The sequence below is a fragment of the Protopterus annectens genome, chromosome 10.part0, assembly GCF_019279795.1.
Source record: "Protopterus annectens isolate FY-2018-M chromosome 10.part0, PAN1.0, whole genome shotgun sequence".
In the NCBI taxonomy this organism is placed as follows: Eukaryota; Metazoa; Chordata; order Ceratodontiformes; family Protopteridae; genus Protopterus; species Protopterus annectens.
In genome coordinates this window covers 447,591,570-447,615,892 of record NC_056744.1, presented here as the reverse complement: position 1 = coordinate 447,615,892, position 24,323 = coordinate 447,591,570, and positions in this window count along the sequence as shown.

Sequence of the window (24,323 nt, the reverse complement as noted above, 5' to 3'; positions counted from 1 at the left end):
GTTCAGTACTATTCAGTATGTGTATTAACAGAGATATGTGAAAAAGCACCAGCAATCATCACAGTTGTGATGGCGTAGTGGTTAACTGCTATGACTATAGTGTACAGTGTCCTGGGTTCAAGACCTGCAAGGGCTGTTTATTTTGTTGCTAGACGGAACAAGGGCTATTGGATGCAGAGTGGCTAAAGCAGTTTTGAGCAGCTTTAAATGAGTTTGCATGGGTTTGCATGAATGTAAGTGCCGCTAACATGCGGTTAAACTAATAGATGCTTACACTGTGTAAGCTTTGCTTACCAGTGCTCAAATCAGCTTAGCATTTACATTTAAGCAATGGTTACACCTGTTAAGTGTACCTTAGCCTTGGTAAGCACCGATCAAATTCCAGTCTAATAAAAAAGCAGGGTAATGACATTATTAATAAGCATATTTTATGTAATGTACATAACATGCTTCTATGTGCTGTCAGTACAGTAGCAAGGGGTGTGAGTACATTGTCTGGGACACCGTGTATATATGGCTAGGACATCAATCTCTTCCTGTTGTATGTGTTTCATACATGGGGTGTATCCCAGACTATATGCAGTCACAGCATTAAATAACCACTGTTGACAGTGCTTTCCCAAGTAAGAGTGGATTTCAGATTGTAGTACTGGAACCATACAACCTTGCATGCAAAGCTGGAGTCTGACTACTGACTACTGTGTTATCAGTGTGTGAGCTGTGTATCAAGTACTTGCTACTGGATACTGATCTGATATGTGGATATTAACTGTAGACTACTATGTGTTTATGACATGTCATTGAGGGCTGTTGTTATGTAGTAGTGGCATACCTATCAGTGTCAAATATCTAGCTGTGAAAACAGTAATCGTAATGCATAACTGGTTGGCTAGTTGATGTCTGTTCTCTGTACAGATGTCAGGTATCCATCTGGGGTGTTCATAGGCAATCTATGCTGGACTGACTCTGACATGTCTGCCCAGCTGTGTTATGAATGCCACAAGTATGAAACCACACCCTGTATACACCACATGCTATGGATTCCCCAACTACACTAGCACAATCACCAGAACATGCTTGGTTACAGGTCTCCAACCAAGGCACTGGCCATGTTATGCAATATAGTTTGCACACAGGTCAGTTGGTGCACCTCACTGGGCCTCTGCAAGAGACAACCAGATGATAGGATGTTGCATGCAACTGTTACCCTGAGGAATCAGTCATGTGGCATCAATTGATATATGACCTGCTGACAAATGTCAGGTGGCATGATAACACTGTACCCGAATCCCCACTCTTCTCATCTATCCATGGACAATATCCTGATACACAGCTAGGAACACCTGCACTTATGGGCCCCAGTACCAACATATGTGTTACTGTGCATTGCTGATAATAACAGTGTTCGTGTGTTTGTAAACCTGCTGTTAATAATACCCCTAGGACCTCCTCACACACTGAACCCCCCATTGCCATAGTTAGAAACGGATGTGCTGCACCTTACATGTACCTTGTCACACTCTTCACCCTATGGGCTACCTGGAGCTTGCAGTACCAGCACAACACTGTTGTAAAAATGGCTAGATAGCCATGGGTTACCCTCTGAGTCCTGGCAAATGTGTGTATGTGTGCAGGTGTGTATATTTGTAGGATACATCATTCTGAGGCCACATTGTCCAAATACAATGCAACTGCCCAGACAATGTAAGACATAGTGATGTCGCTGACATTCAGAGAGCCATGAAAAACAATCACCCTACTATCCCAGTGGCATGTGCAATAAATGCATATCCTTGTAGTAGGACTGTTGAGATAGACAAAGGCTTGTATTGCAGTCCTGGTCAATGTGTGATTGTGGGTACATCAGAGTATTATCATGGATGTCAGTGAGCAACATACCCAATGTGTTGTGTGGGTGTTGGGTATATTGTTGTGACACCATGGTACCCCAGCATGTGTTCCAAGGTCCACTGTATGAGGACCACTGTCATCATCAACCATACATGTAACTGAGTACACTATACAGGCTAATGATGCCAGTGCTGTGTGCAAGGTATCTGTAACAGAATGGACTCACTGACACGGTAGTTTGCACTGGTAAACCCACATCTGTCAGATGTGTCTATGACTGTAATATGTTTGTCAATGTGTCTATGACAATATGGCGTACTATGTCTTGCCCATTAACACCCAGTACATCCCGCATTACCATACTGTACAAGGCCTGGTGATGTTCCTCACCTAAGAAGAGACTCAGGACACATCTCATCCTACAGCTGTGTGTTGTGTGCAATTATGTCAAAAACATTATTATCAATACGTGCCTAGGTAGGGGTTCTACTGTCAGTGTTACCAAGTACGTGTGTGTGTATGTGAAGGTATCTACTTCAGTTGTCTGAATATACATGTCAGAGGAGGTCATCTGTCCATGAACTGACTGGCATATGATGACATTTCAAAGGACTCCTGTGATGGGAATTATTTCCATCAAAACAGGTGGTAGATGTCTACATGCCCTCTTTCCCACTTTAGAGCTGAACATTGATACTGGAGTTGGTATATATAGTTGGCTGTTAATGTTGTGGACACAGCCACCTTCATTGGGGTTATTGTTGTGTGCATCCCGACAATTAGTCTGCTGTAATACTGTACAGTGTATGTTAACAGGTTAGGTAGTCATCAATCACACAATGTGCAGCTGTACACCACCACACAACCTCCAAAGTGTAGGGCTGTGCCACACACTCCAGCACACCTATGTTTACCAATGCCAGGATTGCCATAAATATGGGAAGGGGACACATACCCTGCCAGTACCATCATTAATGACATTAAAGTAGCAGACTGATTATGTACTGCTGTGATGTTTTGCCTATTATGTCTTGGTGGAATTAAATAGGCTAAAATGTGTTTACTGACAAATATAATACATCTATGTGTATAGTAATGTGTGTGTATAGCATCAGCACCAAAGCCTCTGTGTGTGTCTGTTATACAAAAACATGTGGTGTGTGCCACCCAGTACACTGTACATTGTCCACTGTAGACGGGCTGCTGACATCAGCCACTATGCACTCATGTGTATACATCCCTCAGCCCTATCAGCCATGTGGCACATGCAGTAATTATTATACAGACCTATTACCTGTGTGTAGCTGTACCCAGGATATGGCACAGTCAAAATGTGTCACCACAGTGCCAAACCCCTTGTAGGACACAACAACAAAGCAAACTTCTGATGACACATACACACGTCCAACAGAAATGGAATACATTATGGAGACCACTATCAGTCAGTGGTAATAACAGCTATATTGCATCATGCCTACACAGCTACACATCCTGACATATAAGCATTAAACTTGCCTGCTGAAAACATATTACACAGCATTACATTGATGCACCTTTGTACATTCACCATGTGCATCAGAACCATAGTAGCCTGTCCTTGCAAAAGTGGTATGGATGACAGGGATGTGGTACAGGTATAATCATATGCACAGGGTGTGGTGTGGATTTGCCAAAGACCTAGGCTGAGCTGTTTGGTTGACATCATGTGTGTGTGTTAGGGGGCTTTGCTATTAATTGGGCTGTGAAGATGTGCTGTGTGTAGGTATGGAGGTGCCCGAGCTGTTTTGGTGATGTGTGTGTGTGTGTGTGTGTGTGTGTGTGTGTGTGTGTGTGTGTGTGTGTGTGTGTGTGTGTGTGTATGTATACGTATGCACACAGTTTGACCATTTGCCTGCCCTATACATGGGTTTGTTCGTCAGCTGCAGAATGTACATGGCAGGGTGTACAGTTCACTGTCTCCGGCCATGGACACGAGAACTGTGCCTGCCAGGAGTTCCATGGCCACTACCAGGTACAAGGCTAGATATGTTACTCTCCCCTGTGGATGAAACCTGCCTGCTGGCTCCAGGTCCTTGTTGGGACCAGCCAGGGCCACGTGCATGTGGCCTGCTATGGTGTGGTGTGGACAGCACCCCCTGCAGTGCTGGTGATGGTACTGTCACTATGGCAGTGGCTACGACTTCCTGCACATCCACGTAGACCTCCACCTGTTGGTGTTGCTGACCTATGTCCACATGGCTGTTGCTGAATTCCCACCATAAGCTCTAACACAGACAGTGTACGGTCGACCAGTCCCACCAGCTTGCCAAACCGTCTATCCATGACCTCTGCATAATAACGGTGGGCACCTGTGAGATCATGGATGGTGTCAATAATAGCTGAATGAGTAGCCCTCTGTAGCCTCAGACCCTGTCTGGTATACCGTTCCATATATGCCTGTGCCTCCATGATGGCCCAAAACATGCATCTGGTGACACCAGCTGTGGCACTGCTGCCAGAGGCATGATATCCGGCAGCCCTCCTACAAGCACCCCTGTACATCTGCCTGTGTGGTGACCTGCCAGACATCCGACTATGGCTGTTGTATACAGACACATTTGTCATAGTCCCCACACTACCCTGTTCCATGCCACCACCCGCCAACTGCCTCTGATCTATGGCCACTGGTGATGGGGTATGTATAGGCAATGTGACTGTGTACAGGGATGGGGTGGATAACAGTGGAATGTCAACCAATGGCACAACTTCAGCCACTGACAACCCCGGCTGTGCCCCATACACCTATCATCATAGTCAGAGTCTGTGTGGACACTAACTTCAGATTCCCTGTAGGATGGACCCTGACCCACCTTGCCACCTGTGAGAGGAAAACAGAAACCTTACTTTCAGACCTGTATGTCATTGTTTACCTCTACACCCACACCCACACTCCCCCTGCCTCCACACACACACACACACACTTACAGGTAGATATTACAGACACCTCTGATTACCCACATGTCAGCATGCATGACATATAGCAATCAACAGCATGCAGTGCAGCTATCCCAATCCCTGTTACTGACATTATGCATCTCTGTGATGCATGAGCTGTGTTAGTAGGTGATGGCCCTTTCCCTGGGACACACTGCACCCATGTACACAGTATTGCTGTGCACCTATTGAGCACCCTGCCATGTACTGTGCACCATACCTCACAAGTGTACACACCATTCCTGACTGTGTATATGTATGGTGTTTATGTTTGCTGTGTTTCCACAGCCCCCATGTGTTTGACAGATACATACCTGGGCTGATATGAAGACAGATGGCAATAGTGAGTGCCTGATGTTTGATTTGCAGATCTCATCAGCAGCAGTGCATGTCTCACTAATGAAATCCAATTATACTGACAATCTCCCAAGCATACTGTGGCTATGTGAAGTGTACACACCCTTATTGACATGCCACCATCTTCCCTGATATACCATAGGGCCACAATACTGCATATGTTACCATTACACATACCTGATATGTGACATATGACCTGTGCAGTCACATACACTATCAAACAAATGTGTTAGCTGTACAGATGTTGATAGTGATGCATACAATATGTGGGTTGCATAAGTGTGCATGCCCTTAACACAATGTTTTGTTGCAGCATCTGTACGTGAACAACATCAGTAACTTTTCATGGAAGGTGTATACTAGCATGGCCCATCCTCACTTGACATTATGTGGTCACCCATCCCTACAAATGTCCCCCAACTCTGCCAGATTGCAAGCATGGCTTGTGCATAGCTCTTGGAGGTCACACAGTCCCTACACTATTGCTGTTGAGTCACTTTATATCTTACACAGTGCATGGCCTTGAGTGTGTTCAGATACAGCCATTCTATGTGACTTTCAGATATATGCTTTGGTTCACTGTTGTGTTTCAGGGTGACACACCACCCCATCCTCAGCCATTTTGCAGATGCATGACAACTATGGGCTACACATGAGTGTGACTTGGCAGTGTCCCACATGCAGAACATGTCTACCGCCATAGTTTCTGCTAATTAACAGCAAATCTACAGGTGTACACTGGTACCAGCAGGGTACAGATGGGGATGGTGGGTGTGAGGTGATGCTTGTGCAGCTCATGTATTTTTATTAATAATGTCTGTAGGTTTCAGGCTTGGTCTTGTAACGCCATAACACATTGCAACACATGCCTGTGGGAGACTTGATGTTATGCATATGGTACCTGGACAGAGCCCTGGATTATGCCCCCTGTGGACGGAACAGCTCTTCAATCTGAGTACCCTAACTCATAGGCCACAGTTATGCAGAGTCTAGGTAATTGTCGAGACAGGTACTATGCAGACAGCACCTGCTAGACATTCCTGCAAGTCCCCGGTGTTGCTGCATGTGTCTGGGCAGCCTCTGTGACCGGTTTTCAACATGTGTTGTCATCTGTTTTGGATGGGCATCTGTTTATTTCTGACATGAATGTTGTCCCATATGTCATACACACATACATGACTGTCTGCACTGTTTGCCACGGTATATGCAATGGTGAGGTAAGGCTACCTTTTCTACTCCTGAGTGATACCTTTCAGATATGGGATGTATTCCATTGTTTGTAACAGGTGTGCAAGCCAGGGCTGCCTCTGTTGCTGTTGAGTGGGCAGATGTCATGGACAGATGTCTTGGACAGCAGAACATTACTTGGTGTGACATCTAGGCCCTGTACATGATGGAAGGTGTGTATTTCAGAAGAGTGAATGCTATCAGTACCTCATAAGCTGTTCCACAGTATGTTATTTGGAGTGTGTGCACACATACGCGTCCAGTGTTTGTTAAGGTATGAATTCCCCATAATTGTTGCCGTAGCATAGGGCTCCATATTACACATGCATTGCTCATTTTAGGATCACATTACAGGTTGTAAACAGTGTGTAATGTGGTATTGTGATTTGCCAGTGTGTAGATCTGGAATAGTTGCCATTGTGATAGTGGTGTATACAGTGTTTTACACACTGTAGAAGGGTACTGTGTCACACATTTCCGTACTGTAGGCCATTCCTCCCACCATTATGTTCATCTCTGTCTACACATCTTGCACTTAAAGGTGTGCAGTATACTGCAAGCTCATACATACTCTTCAGATATGGCACCAAGGTGACCACTGTAATGCAGTGCAGTTAACAGCAACGATAAGTGAAAATGTACAGCATACATTATGGGTAGGTGTGTAACATGTGTGCATGGCACATAGCATGGCTATAACATGGCCAGTGTATTGGCAAATGTGAAATAGAAAAAACTCCATACTCACCTGCCGCAAGCAGCTGCCCTAGTTGGATACCAGAGGGACATTCATAGTCGTGTGAGAAATGTAATGTCAGTAGCCACACCTGTGCCATTGGTACAGGGTGGGAGCAACATTTCAGAACATCATCTATACAAACCCACAATACTAGAGATTATGCACATCCTTAATACACTGCAGCAACAGACTATATTATCTGACATATGCATATATATATATATATATATATATATATATATATTAGAGATGAGGATATATAAACAGCACTGGTCTACTAATGTACCCTGGGGCCTGACCTTGATGCTCCTGCTCCATTGTGTGGGTGGCACCCACCTCCACAATACTTTCTTCAGCTGCTGGAATTTGCCAGTGTGTAGGTGCCCTAAGGCTGGTGAGGAGCTCCTCCACATGAGTCAGTGGGGGCTGGATGGTATGACCCCCCCACCTGTGGCTTGCTGGTCCCTTCTGACAGCAGCAGCACATTGATGGGCGTGGCGGATGAGGTCAGTATAGAGATGTCGTACCTGCTCATAACTTCGGTTATGCAGGCCATCATTTAACCTGCTGACAAGCTCGTTCCACAGGGCAGTCTTCTCCTGCATATCATGTGATGTTCATGAAAACAGGGTTCCATGATGCTGCACGAGATACTGCACAATGATCTCTGTTTCGTCTGCAGTATATGCAGGCAACCTTTCCCGGGACATGGTACCTGGAAGACATAAACAGTTGACAAGGTCTGACAACATCATAATGCAAGGTTATCATTCTTGATACTTAACATCTCCCTCATCCTCGTCATATATGCATACCTAATCTGAACACACACATCACTCGCTATGTTTACACCAAACCTTCTGTTGGGACATATATCCTATTGTGCAGCACATACTAAACTTTGTTGTTATTCATATTCCACGTTTGAAGAGTATCATTGGTGGCCTGTTGCTAACAATGTCACCTGCATGCCATTGTGATGGCCACTGTGGATCCATATATGCATCTGTTCTGTTTGCCATGCAACTGTTCCAAATCTGGTGTTTTGGGTTACTGGGACTATGTATGCATGCTGTTATAGCTAACCCTGGATTATGTTGACTATTACTGACAACATATGTTGTAACACTGCAACTCAATATCATATTTGGGAAGGCTGTTCCCAGTAGACCCACCTCTTCCACCTCATCTGGCCATGGCTGTAGGCCGCATCACATCTGGGACCCAAAACAGAACCTCTTCATCTGCTGGTCCTGTAATACCTTCAGGTGGACCCACCTCAGGGGATGGGGCGTGTGCCCCCTCCCCTGGGAGTACACAGAGACATGATCCTGTAACCCGACATCAGGTCCAGGGTCTGGTACATAGGGAGCTCTGCAGAGAATTGTGTGATCAGCAACACAACCGTGATGTCCTCGTGACACATGCGGGGGTCAGCCCCCAGCACAGCCAACTTCAGGGCCGTGAAGGTGCAGTGGTGATTGCCTATGTGTGGGGAGCTCAGCCCCACTATTTCCATTTGGCTTGTATAGGGCTTCCTATTTCCAAACACCCCTCCCTGTCCAAGGTGTTTACCCACCATGTGTCATACACCAACCCTGAATGCTGTTTTGTCCATCATGTCTGTCTTCCAAACCACTCTACCTCCCCATATATACCTACTATCCTTCCCTAACATTCCATTCTCACCTTAACACACACAGAGCAATGTGTTACCAACACAAATGTCACGCCATACATGACTGTCCATTTTGCACCTACTAACATGTGCTTATGGGTGCCTTAATCACTATGTATCTAACAGCCCTTGTTCTGACCAGCACATACATTATCAGTCCTTGCAGGTGTGTAACCCAGGACCCTGCACACCATAGCCACATATATTTACCAGTAAGCCATCTGGGCTGCAGGTATGTGTGAGGTGGTACCAAACATATCATACAACACAGTCATTCAACAGTAGGGACATTTTTTAATATGTATATATACAGATTCGTATCACTTCACTGAAAGACCATTTCACTGACACCCATTTCACTGAGACAAACGCATCTAAGGTTAATGTCACTTAACAGTCATTGCACCTAATAATCATTTCACCAAGAAGTAGTACTGTAAGGCAATTCAAAGGTATATGTCCTTTTCCCCACTGTATTGCAATCCTGGTGTTAGTATATATAGTTAGGGTTGGTGTGGGGGGTGGCCATAGCCCCACACCAAGTTGGGCTTTACCATATAATGTAAAACAACACCAGACAACAGAAATCCAATTTATGTGGGGGTCTACACCACCCATACCCCCATTGTGGAGGGTGTGCCCCCCACAACTCCGCTAACTATATCTACTAACATCAATATTGCACTACAGTGGGGAACAGGACATATATTTTTGATGTGCCTAAGACCACTACTGTCAGTGAAATGGTCATTCAGTGTAGTGATATGAATCTCTCTCTTTCTCTCTCTCTCTCTATAAATATATATATATATATATGTATATATATATATATATATATATATATATATATATGTACATATGTATATATAGAGTGACCTCAGATATGAGGTCCACACTCTGACACTCCTTCCTGAACTGCTGCATTGTTCTGCCTTGCTACAACACAGAGCATCACATGAGGACACAGCCTCAAGTTAGGGGGAATATATAGGGACAGATTGTAGATAGGCCTATTACACACCTATGACGTTTGTGCATGATACATTTCACATTGGCATGAGTGTTCTGCACGTGGTGGAGTCTGACACTCATGTGTGTGTAATGGCTTCATTTCTCCCACATTCAGCTATTTGCTAGACTCATATACACGTTTGGAGGAACAACACAGACATTATGATGGGTTACATCTTGTCATTCTGTGCAGATCCACACAGTTGACAGGTATGGCCCACTGCCCACAGGGCCAGATGCTATGTCTGTAGCAGTTGTTCAGCAGGACATCATTACAGCAAGTATTGATGGCACATATCAAGCCTTCAAAATCATCTGTCCCATTATTACAGCCAAATAATACATTCACATACAATGATTTCATGGTTCACGTACCTGTTGTAGTAGTATGCTCTTTTCTGTGTTGCAACTCAAGGATGTCTGGCTTGATTGCTGTTTTTCCTATTTGTATAACTTTTGTTTTTAACTTTTAGTTCTGTTTTGGCTGTTTTTTTTTTTGGGGGGGGGATCTCAATCTCCCTCTCTCTCAGTCTTTCTCTGTGTGTCTCTCTCTCCTCTACAGGGATCGAGCTACTTTGAACAGGTTGCAGCATGCCTTTTGTAGATATTGCTCAGGAGCAGGTGATGGCCTCTGCACCAATTGGTGTTACCCACTTGCTAATTGCATGCAGCCAGCTGCGTAGTACATCCAATAGCCAATCTCATAGCAACCCACTACTATAAATGACTGCAAAATTGTGGGGGTTGTCCCTTTACTTTTCCTGTATGGAAGACATCCTTCCTGTGTGTAGGCACCATTGTTACAGACAGCAGGTGGCAATACCTTCCACAACAGGACTTGCAGACACAGGACACATACAAGTTTGTATAAGGTTCAAGAGCTACAGACAGATTGTAAGTATTGCTGTTGTCTGCATTGAATACTGCTGGTTTGTGTGTACATGCTAGTTTTGCATGGAATGCAGTATGTCTGCATAGCTCTCAACTGTGCGCCAATCCACATGATTGCCAGAGGGGTTGGCTGTTTGTCTGCTCACCACACAGGTCATGTGTCTGACAGATCAGTGGCATAAATCCATTGATTGCTATCAGTACATGGCAACATTCAGTTGTGTTTCTGAATTCATATTCCTGAGTACAGGTATGTTGCAACCAACCCTGTAACACCAGCAACTCCCACAGTGTGTAAGAGCAATATTGGAAATATGGCCCTGTGTTCCAGCCTCTGTCCTCCACATATAAGCCAGGCTTTGTCCTGATGTCATACAGTAAGAGGTAGTTAGGTAATGGCCTATCATTATTTACTGCTAACATTCCTGCTATCATTCCAATCATGTTGCGGTCTCCCACACAAAATGTGGGATAGGGTCCATATATATGAGGGCAACAGCTGCACAAAACATGTGTGACCTTGTACATTCCAGAGGTCAGTGTGTGGTACACGGTGTTATTTGGCCTTGTAAAACTTTTTATGGGGGAGGGGTATTCAATGCTTTTAACCTAGGCTGTTACAACATGTGAGGGATATCTGCTTTAAGACACATTGAGGTATATGGCTGTACATTTTGATGCTTTTCTTCATGGGAACAGTGGTGGCCTACAGCTTACAGTGGTACACACAGTTCTGTTCATCAGTGTGATAGTGATATTTTAAGTTAAGCATTATGTAACAAATACATTGACATTTGCACAACTACTACATTTCCCCCTAGGGGTTGAGTGCAGAGTGTAATTTGAGACTGCTGAACTACATCTTTAATTAAATGTTTTTTTTTTTTTTTCAATAATCCGTCTTTATTATTTTTCAATTACATAACTACACACTACTATGTATATACAATATTTACATGATTGCTTCCAAAAGTTACACAAACATTGTATATTAACACAAATTATTAAAAGGAAATACAACATGAAAATGCCATCAGTCTGTAATATTATTACAATCTATATCTAATGTAAGATTGAATCAGTCTTATAAATATATATCCTAAGTAACAGTGAATAAGAACCTCTAGGCCAACACAATATTAAAGATTTGCTCCCATATTTTAATATTATTTATTCTTTTCTTGTAGTCATTGAGTAACAGTTTGTGCACTAATATGTGTCTTATTGCTAATTGCTTCTTATCTTCAAGGCAAGTGCTTTTTTACTGTTGTACTACTTGAAGGCCTTAGCCTTGACAGCATAGTATGTTATATTTTTCACATTACTTGCATCAGCTGTTTTGTGTGAGACTTGCATTAAACAGTGATTATGTATTTCAAACACCTACGTGCTGTAACAAATGGCATAAATAATTCAATAGTACACAAATAAATTTTTCTGTGTATGCACACGTGTATGGTGTCATGTCCTTTGCATTGTTTGTGGGTATATGTTTCATGCAAATATTATCATTTGTGAGAATGAGTGGTACACTGGACATTTTAACAGGTGGCAAATACTGGACTTATGGCTGTTGGATATACTGTGCACCCTCTACATCTACTCTTCTTATACATATCTATAGGTACCAATATCCTTTGCAGTGAGAGGTTCAGGATGTGGTTCCGATGTGTGATTGCACTGCACATATATATATTATATATATATATATATATATATATATATATATATATATATATATATATGTATGTACTATGTATGTTATATAAATATATTTTAGTTATGAATATATATATGAATATATATATATATATATATATATATATATATATATATATATATATGTCTGTCTGTCTACATATACAGATATATATATATATATATATATATATATATCTGTATATATATATATATATATATATATATATATATATATATATATATATCATACATACATACATCTATATATATAAAAACATTTTCCCTAATGTTGAATGACTGTGCTGCATGATATGTTTGACAATACCTTGATGGTAGGTACAGCTCATATGGTGTAGTGGTAATTCACTATGGCTATTGTGTGCAGGGTCCTGTGTTTGAGACTTACAAAGGCTGATTATTTTGTTGCTGGGCAGAACAAGGGCTGTTGGATACAGACTGACTAAGGCACTTTTAAGCGGTTGTAAGTGGGTTTGCATGGGTTTGTGTGATGGTAAGCAATTCTAACTTTGGGTTAAATATGCTTACAGAGAGTTAGCTTCAAATTGCTTATTCTGTGTGTGCATTGCTTACTCCTGCACTAACAGGCTTAAACCCGCTTACTACTTCTTAAAAGTGCTTACTCCTGCTTAGCCCCGCACTAATTTCTTTAAAAGAAAAGAAAAAGGAGTGATAGGAAAGTGGTGAAAAAGGGGCACAAAGAGGGAAAGACAATGGGGAAAATAGCTAGGGATGTGCAGGAAGGGTGTAGGGAAGGTCCATAGCTGCCCATTTCTTGTACTGCAACAGCTGTGCATATACACTGAATTTGGAGGTAGATTTGGACACTCAAATCCCCGAGAGAGGGGTGAGGATGACAATAATATGTTGTGAAGTCAGTCACACCAGATTACATGTGTCCAGTGGACACGTGTGTGAAATGGACAGTTATGTATGGGGCGAGATTTTTTTTTTTTGGGGAACAGATTGCCCTTTTTTTTTTTAAGGTGAGAGTGGGATGTTGGGGATGGATAGTAGGTATATTTGGGGAGGTAAATTGGGTAGGATGACAGACAAGACAGACAAAACAGCATGCAGGGGATATATATGACACATGTGGGGGGTAAACACCTTGGATGGGGAGGGGTGTTTGAAAGTCGGAAGCCCATGAGCCCCCAAATGGAAACAGTGGGATTGATGTCTCCACCCATGGGCAGTCACCACTGCACCCTCATGGCCTTGAAGGTGGTTGTGCTGGGGGCTGGGGTAGGAGGGGCAGGCTGACCCTCTAAGTGTGCCATGCAGTCCTCAAGGTGGAGCAGCAGATCTCCAAACTCCCTGCAGAGCTCGCTGCACACTAGACCCCAGACCTGACGATGGGTGACAGTTTCCTGTCTGTGAACACTGCCTGGGGGGGGGCGAGCCCCATCCCCTGAGGCAGTTCCACCCAAAGGTGGTGCAGGATCAGCGGACAAGGAGGTCTCAGAGTGGGCCCCAGACATGCTGGTGCCCGGTGCCACAGCCAGATGAGGTGGGACAGGTGGGTCTGCTGGGACCAGCCTTTTCAAATGTGCTATGGTGTTGCAATTTTAAAACATATGCGGATTAGTAATAGTCAACACATTGCAGGATAAGGTATAACAGCATGCATAGATATTCCCATTAACCCAAAGGACCAGATTTGGAACAGCTGCATAGCAAACCGAACTCATGCATATTTGGAACCACAGTGGCCATTACAACAGCATTCAGGTTACATTGATGGCAACAGGCCACCAATGTGGGAGTATTTCAACATGACACATGCATAGAAACACATTTCAATATTTATCAAACAATAGGACATATGCCCCAACAGTAGATTTAATTGTACATATACCCATTGAGTTTTGTATTTAGATTATTGTTGCAGATATGGTGGGGGAGATATGTCAATTAACAACTTATATATCCATGTAGTTCTCGCAACTTTCTTAGTCACTACTGTAATATGTACCTTACAGGCATTATTACAGTACCCTATGGCCTTAGTTTGGACAGTGGTATGTTTGTAGACAAGTATATACTGAACTGTTTTTTACCTACAGTCTACACCTGTTATCTGGTATACCCGTGGAGGTATTGTTTGTTAACACTACCTGACTGTTTCTACACTCCCAGATTCCAGGTTTATGTTATGCACATACCTCTCAATCTCTTATTGCACACACTCTGGTCAAGGCTTGACAACATGCAGGTGGAAATGGGACATATTTTGACAATTGCTCTCATAAACGTTTGGTGAGTAGCTACAATGACAGGTTTGTTTTCATATACATTTTCTGAATATTTACAGGTCTGACAATCAGTTATATGTCATTAAAAGCTGCCTAAAATTCAGAGATCATCACACTGATTTGCCAGGGGGACAGGGTGACAGGCAGCGGATATGGGCCAATTATCTGGACTTTCTGAATAAATCTGTACAGTTGAGGAGTATGATTATGCATACAGCTTACTACCACTCCCAGGATTCAAACCATGGCTGTGTCTGCTAAAACTAAAATAGTGTACATCGCAGTTGAGTGTGCTATTTAGATATTGCTGTGTATATTTTCACTGTTTTCTGTCTATAAGCCTCTCATGGTTTTACAATCTGACCTTGTAATTGCAACAGTCTTATACAGGCATTCCTAGACATTTTTATTATATAGCACAGTGTGGGTGACAGTGATGACTAATACATTATTATTCAGAGAAACTGCAACTCTAACAATGCCATACAATACCAGAATAAACAGTACCCATCCAGGATTTCAATCTTTATTTCTAGGCAAGGTTTTCTTATCTGACAGACCTGTGGGGGGGAATGTTTGTTAACACAACCTGAATGTTGCCACACATATTACCAGATTCCACGTTATTATTATGCACCTTTGTCTCACTCTGTTACTGCACACACTCTGGTCTTAGCTTCACAACATGGAAATAGAGATGGGACATAATTTGCATATCACTCTCATAACATTTTGGTGAGTTGCTAGAGTGACAGGTTTGTTCTTATAGACATTTTTCTGACAGTTATGATGTCTGACAATTAGTTGTATGTCATTATTTGCTGCCTGAACTGGGATAATCCCACTGATTTACCAGGGAGACAGGGTGACAGGCAAAAAATTTAAGTCAGTTATCTGAACATTTTGAAAAAATCTGTACAGTTGAGGGGTATAATTATGCATACAGCTTACTACCACTCCCAGGATTCGAACTATGGCTGTGTGTGCTGAAAATACAACAGTTTACATCACAGTAAACTGTGCTATTTGGATTTTGCTGTGTACTTTTTCACTGTTTTCTGTCTAAGTCTCCCTCAGTTGTACAATATGACCTTGTGATTACAACAGTCGTATACAGACATTCCTACACATTTTATTTATGTAACACAGTGTGGGTAACAGTGCTTAATACAACAGTACTATTAAGAGAATGCAACACTACATTACCATATGATACCAGGGTAAACACAAGCAGTCCAGGAGTTAGACCTTTATTGCCAGGCTGTTACCTTTTTATTTAAATACAACCTATATGAGACTCTTCCTGCCATATTGTCTGGTTTATTCAGTACATCTTATACACAATACAGGTTTTATACTGGCAATTAACTTTCTACTAGTTTTATATTTATTTCTTATGACAGTACATGCAAGATTATTACTTACCTGCCTCGCGGAGCAGTCTTTGCAGCCTACAAGCATGGGCTTCCTGATTCACAGCCTGCTCCACTGCAGCTGTCAGAGACATAGAGGAATATTTAGCCATAGCTATCCATAATATACATGAGCTAGGCAATTATTAAAGAGTTAGTAGAATGAGTACTTACACACTGCTGGGCCATCATCCCTCTGCCTAGCTTCTTGGATCCACTGATCCAAGAGCTCCCTCTTCCTCCGTTTCAAGTCAGCATAGTGATGCCTGACCTGCTCACTAGTTCGAGGGATACCAGTGGCACTGGTGAGATCATGTGCGAGATGGTCCCAGGCTTCTGCTTTATATTGGGAACCCTGGTACTGGCCCTGCAGCAGTCTCTGTTCATGTTCTTTTACCAGGAATCCTGCCATGACCTTAGACTCCTGGATGCCCCAGCTCTGTGCTTGGAAGTGAGATCCTTCCCCATCACCGGCTATTGTGCCTAAAGGAGGAAGCTGCAACCAGTTATGAGATGTATTCCTGCCTGTTTGGTTTAAATGCGAATGATTTCCAGCACATTGCCATGATTGGACAGTTTTGAAAATGCTAAGCTATGGGCAAACCTGCTTACCTAGGTTTGGCATTGCTTAAAGGGGCATACCAATGGGCAAATCTATTTAGATGGGCTACGCATTGCTTACACCTGGTAAGCAGAGGTGCGCAATGCTTAGCATTGCTTATTTTTAATTGTATACACTATTTGCTGTTTGGCATTGATTTATCATTCATTACATGTTATAAATTTGTTTAGTATCTGTGATTCATGTGTATGTATACTGTATGGGGCACTTGTGTTTATCGGGGGATTTCACCACTTTATTACAGTGTCACCTCACTTCTGAACTTAATGCAGTACTCCAGTTCACAAATATATGTTATTTAGTAGGTTATACAACAAAACTTGTTTATAAATTCCTTTCACATGTAAAATGTGAATTTGCTATAGTGAGGATCAAACCCAAGATAGCTGCTTATAAAGTAAATGCTCTAACCACTGCACTATTGCAACAGTGCTTCACTTGAGTGAATCTTGCTATTTAACTTCTTGTGCCATTTAAGCTGGAGTATGCATAGCTAAGCAATGGTCTAACCCGCGCAACTATGGTTAAACTTTATCACATTTATAAAAAAATAAAATTGTGATTGTTGTTATAGCTGTCATACAATCAAGGACAACTCTCAACAGAATCAGGGACAAATCCAGACAAAATCGGGGACAATCAGGGACACTTTTAACATATTAGTTCTATTAACCTGAGACATTTATGGCATTACAGAACGTGAATTAATGTACATTTCTTGCAGTGAAATAAGTGATCGGCTCTTAATTATTGCCATTATTTATTCAGTATAATTCCAATGGTGCCAGTGTTAAGAGGAATTCAGAGGGACAATGCTAACATTTGCATGTACATCAGGGATGTCCCTGACAATCTGCCTGTCTACCTGATGAATCTGGGCATCTTGGGGCAATGCAGCAATTGCCTCATGTACACAGACAACCCTCTCCTCCTACCACCCAACACTAGAACTTGTGAAAGATGCAGTTATATAGCCAAACTAGAAGCAAAGCTCTCTTCACCCAAGACTGGACTAGACAGTCAAGAGGAGAAGGTAAACACTTGCACCACACCACACTCATCACATAGTCCCTCAAAACCTACACCACCAAAACACACACATAGAAACACAAAACACACACCTACATTCACAGAGGATCTCAGTAAAACCTGCCCAAGCAACAGGGACCTCCAAAGCAGAAACACAAGCAATGTCCACCCCCCAACACAACACAAATGACACATAGCCCACAAACTCAGTGTGCCACTCAACCACAGTCCATAAGGCATAACAACGTACCCAACACTCTAGTCATAGGTGACTCTATAGTCAGGCACAATGATGTTCCACTCATCAGGCTAAACAAGGAGAAAGTTACTGTCAGCTGCCTGTCGGGTGCCAGGATCCGCCACATAACACATGCACTCAGGTCACTCCACAACAAGTACAAATATGACTCTGTCATTGTCCATGTTGGTGTGAATGACCTGAGACGTACCTCCCTGAACTACATGAAAAGGGACATGGAGGAGCTGTCTGATCTTGTAGCCCAGGCAGATATGATCCTAGCCCTGAGTAGCATCCTGCCATCACCCAGAATGATACCATGGTACAAGGACAAAATGATTGACTTCAACAATTGGCTAAGCTTCTGGTGTCATTCTAAAGGGATCCAGTATCTGTCTGCCTGGGATGACATAATCGACAAACCACGATGCTTTGCCAGAGATGGCCTGCACCTGTCACCCCTGGGATTCTGGATACTGGCTAAGGCTCCAGCCACCCCTATAGTGCCTTTTTTAGGCAAGGTTCAAATGACAATTTCACCACCGTAACAGGTACAAGCAAGCAAAATCTGAGGGTATTGCTACTCAATGCTAGAAGTCTAAACCTCAAAATGCACTCACTCGAGGCACTCCTTAAAAATGGAGAACATTGATATCTGTGCAGTGACTGAGACCTGGTTCAAGGCTCCAGAGAGTACCCCTGCATTACCAGGCTATAATTCATACCACACCTTTCGGCCAACTAACCTGGACTGAAACACCAAAGGTGGAGGTGTGCCCATATTCATTAAGTATATCCACACCTCCAGGCCAGTTGCTCAGCATAATGCATCTGAGATTATCCAAGTGCAACTAACTCTGGGCAAGACCGCAATCCAAATTGTAGCTTGCTACAGATCCTCCACCATGCCCCAGGATTCCCACTCCTCATTTCTTGATAAACTGGAAAATATTAGGGTACAACCTAACACCCTAATAATGGGCGATTTCAACTACCCCACCATTAACTGGGAAAACTACTCATGTACCAACTCTTGTGCTCAACGTTTTCTGGGATTCATAAATTCCACTGCCTTGGATCAACTTATCCACACCCCCACCAGGGGCAGCAATATCCTAGACCTGGTTATTACCAACATGGGCAACCGGTGCTCCATACCAGAGGTCAATTCCTCATTGGTCAGATCCGACCACAAGCTAATCACCCTAGACATCCACATCCCTCCCCCACTAGGGAAACCACTGTAAAAAAATTCTCCAAAGCCAACTTCACGCTTCTTAAGACAGAAATGGCAAACTTCACAACACCCATGCTGACGGACAATACAGGTATGACTGCTGAATCCTACACAAAAGCACTTTATAAGCACTTACATGAGTGCATGGATCATGCAATCCCTTACAGAACCAAGATGCTATCCTCCAAAAAAAGGAAGACAATCTGGTGGTCTGCTGCCATAAACAAACTCTACAACAGAAGAAAGAAACTGTTTCAAAAAAGAGTAAAATCCCATGATTGGAGGAACTCCCTGGTCAGCCTCAGTAAGAAGCTGAGATCCCTCATAAAATCCTCCAAAGCTAGTTATGAAAACAACCGCCATTGACTCTAAGGACAACCACAAAGCATTCTATAGCTATTTCAAGAATCTCAATGGCAACACTCAGATCTGCTCTGAGTTACAGCACAATGGCACTAAATATAAAGAACCAACTGATATTGCAAACATCCTGGCAGATAGGTTCAGTGCTAACTTTACCCCCCTCTCATCCCCTAAAGGGCCCATCTCTATACCAGAAGAATGCAAAGTTCCTGTAATCGTGGCTGCACAGGTAAAAAACACACTCTCCAAAGCCAAGAACACAGCATCCATGGGACCTGACAACATTCCAGACTGCGTTCTACATGAACTACAGAACAAACTGGCACCCCACCTAAGTACCATGTTCAATCATAGCCTCACCTCAGGCTATGTGCCCACTGAATGGCGCACAGTGACAGTTATCCCACTCCACAAAGGGGGAGCCACCAAGGACTGTGGAAACTACCGTCCCATTAGCCTGACGAGCCTGGTCTGTAAGGCTATGGAATGTATCATCATGGAACTTATAAACAATGATATTGGTAATCTCCAAACTCTGGACCACACCCAGTTCGAGTTTGTAAAAAGCAGATCATGTCTCCTAAACCTGACAGACTTCTTTGAAGCGGTCACCAAAGCCGTAGATGAGGGTAAGGTGGTTCACACAGCCTATCTAGATCTCGCCGAGGCTTTCAACACCATCCCTCACTATGGAATTATAGATAAACCTCACTAAACTAGGTATAAATCCCTATCTCACAAGATGTGTTGCCAACTGGCTCACTGACAGAACCCACAATGTGAAAGTAGCAATCTCCAAATCCAACTTCAGACCAGTGACAAGTTGAGTACCACAGGGTTTAGCCTTGGGTCCTCTCCTGTTTGGTATCTACTTCTCTGAAGTACAGGCTAACACAAATGGTCTTTGGCTAACGAAGTTTGCAGATGACTGCAAACTAGGAGCCATAATCAAAACTCCAAAAGATGTGGACATCCTACAAAGGGGGCTCACTGAGACAGATGCCTGGTGTCAAAGCCATGGCCTCAAGCTCAATGCCAAAAAGTGCATTGTCATCCCTTTTGGTAAAAACTCTGTACCCATAAACTACCATATAGGCGGTAGTCTACTTAACACTGAAAGTGTGATAAGAGACCTTGGGACACAAGTGGACAGTAGTCTCTCCTTTGATAATCACATCACCACAGTAGTCAGGAAACCCTTCTACGCAGCACACCTCATCACAAAAGGTTTCTCATCCAGGAAAAAAGGGGTCATTGTTCCCCTCTACTCGTCACTCATTAGACCCATTATAGAGTAAACACCCCTTTTGGTATGTACCTCAAAAGACATCTACAACAGCTGGAAAGGTCGCAGAAATACCTCACAAAGAGGATTACCGGCCTTAAACATATGCCCTACACAGACCGTCTCAAGAAACTGCAGCTTTACTCCAATGTATATCACCTACTCAGAGGCGATCTCTGCCTAACACACAAAGCTATGTCAAATCCAGAGCTTTTGGACATGCTCCACTTAAAGAAATCCCAATCCCTCTAAGATACAGGGACCTAAACTTTGTCACCACAATAAACAGAACATGCTGGAGAGATAGATTCCTGTCCCAGAGACTTTCCATACTCTGGAACAAACTACCTATCTATATCAACCAAAGCTCCTCATTAGCACTCTTCAAGAAAAATATTGATGATTGGATGGGAGATAGGAAATTCACCCCGGGGATCACTTCTGTGGCTCTGCTCGACAGTGGCACAGGAAAATAATTTTCTAGGGTGGTGAAAGCCAGGGTACCTTTTGGCTAGGCTTATATAGGCTCTAGGGCCAATAGCCAAGTACCTACCTATGAACCTATGAAGAATCAGGGACAGTTGTGAGGTAAGCATTTGTTCTCTCTCTCTCTATATATGTAACTATATATATATATATATATATATATATATATATATATATATATATATATATATATATATGTACAGCTATATATATATATATATATATATATATATATATATATGTATGTATATGTATATCTATATGATATATATATATATATATATATATAGATATATATATATATATATATATATATATATATATATATATATATATATATATATATATAGCTGTACATATATATATATATATATATATATATATATATATATATATACATATATATATATATATATATATATATATATACATACATACATACAGCTACATATATAAATACAATTTCCCTAATGTTGAATGACTGTGCTGCATGATATGTTTAAGAATACCTCAGTTTTATGTACAACTCATATTGTATAGTGGCAAATTATGTGGCTATGGTGTGCTGGGTTCTGGGTTTGAGACTTGCAAAGGCTGATCATTTTGTTACTAGCAGAACAAGGGCTGTTGGATACAGATTGACTAAGACACTTTTAAGCAGGTTTGTGTGGGTTTGCACAATGGTAAGCAATGCTAACTTCCAGTTTAATATGCTTACAGAGAGTTAGCCTCAAAATTGCTTATTCTGTGTAGGCATTACTTACCCCCACACAAACAGGCTTAAACTCACTACTGCTTAAATGTGCTTACTCCCACTTACCCCCGTGCAAATTTCTTTAAAAGAAAAGAAAAAGGGGTGATAGGAAAGAGGTGTGCAATGCTTAGCGTTGTTTATTTTTAATTTTACACACTATTTACTGTATGGCACTGATTTATCATTCATTACATATTATAAATTTGTTTAGTATCCCTGATTCATGTGTAAGTATACTGTATGGGGCACTTTTGTTTATTTGGGGATTTCACCACTTTATTACAATGACACCTCACATCTGGACTTAATGCAGTACTCCAGTTCACAAATATATGTTATTTATACACAAAATAATTGTTTATGAATTGCTTTCACGTGTGAAATGAGAATTTGCTACAGTGAGGATCGCACCCGGAATGATTGCTCGTAAAGCATATGCTCTAACCACTACACTATTGCATTACTACTTCTATTGAATGAATCTTGCTATTTAACTTCTTGTGCTGTTTAAGCTGGACTGTGCGTAGTTTAGCAACTGGTACACCTGCACAACTACGGTTAAACTTTATCACTTTTATAAAAAAAAATCTTGTAGTGTTCTTTTATCTATACCCTTCATAATATCCCTGCTACTGCTACACCTGTTATTTTGTCAGCTTTCTGCTTCACGGTGGCATATCTCTCAACCTCTTGGAGTGCAAACTCTGGACAAATCCTAAAATGATGGGGGAACTCAGCACAGAAATAAACAGAACATGCTGGAGGGACAGATTCATATCCCAGAGGCTTCCCTCACTCTGGAACAAAATCCCAACCCATGTCAATGATCCTCTTCAAGAAGAATCTTGATGTTTAGATGGGAGAGCGTAAATTTACCCCTGGGATCTCTTCTGTGTCACTGCTAGACAGAGGCACGGTAAACTAACCTTAAATGGGCTATCTTCTGTGACCTACTATACAGAGGCACAGTCAACTAATCTAAGAAGGGTGGCGAAAGCCAAACAGACTCTGGCTAGGCTTGTAAATGCCCTAGGGCAGATAGCCTAGTATCAACCTATGAACCTATGAACAAATGGAGGGACAGATTTAACATATTGCTGTGGATTGCGTGCATCTGTACATTTTATAGCTATCCTGCTATAAGCATTCTCGCTCATTTTAATTGCCGAATGGCAATTCTTAAGTGCAGGGGCGTGTATATTGTGAGAGCTCTGCTCTCAGACACACTCCCTGCACTTGTCCACGGCTCTGTGTTAGGAGCGTAGGCAGCGTGCCTTCATAAATATGCATGGCATGCTGCCGTGCTGCACTTAAACGGTTGTTTCCTGCATGGAATATTAGTGAATTCTAGGGATTGTTTCAGTAGTAAAACGGGAGAATTCATGTCACATCTGTAACAAATACACACATACACGCATGCACACACACGAACACATGCACATATGCACGTGCGAGCGCACACCACACACACACACACACACACACACACACACACACACACACACACACACACACACACACACACATGTAAATATCTTTCTGGAAGTTCAACAGTTTATTGAAGACTGACATGAGCCCTAGGGTCCTCCTACCCTTTATAATTCTGGTACACTACTCATGCACTATATTTGACAGCCCCCTTAATAACATTTCTTAACATCCCCATAATGCAAAATGTTAGTTGTACTTCATGTAAGTGACTTTGCAACCTATATTGCACTCTGTTTTGGTGAGTCATATGAACATGCCTCATAATAACTTTTCACACATTCTGAAACTTTCATATAATTATGAACAGCTTTGATATCCAAGTTCCTTCTTAATAAAACAACCATAAGTAGAATATTTAACCATCAGTTACCTTTGTTGTGCTGTTTTAGTCTGCTCATACCACCTCTATTTTTTCTGTACAATCATAAGGTAGTTCATCCTGAGAACTCAGCACATGATTAGGTGATTCAAGACTGGCACTTGCAATGAAGCAGGTTCTGCAGACTTTATCAAGTTCCTTTCTAAATGTTGATTAATCACTATTATCTCATAAAGGAAATGTATTTCTGGCAATTTCTGAAGATATATCTTTGCTCTACAACACACCTACATGTCATCAGCCTTGTACCAGATGTGCTTATGAAGATCTGATGTATCAGGTTTTATAGTTTACAATGGGATTTTGTTACCAGTACTGCCATAATC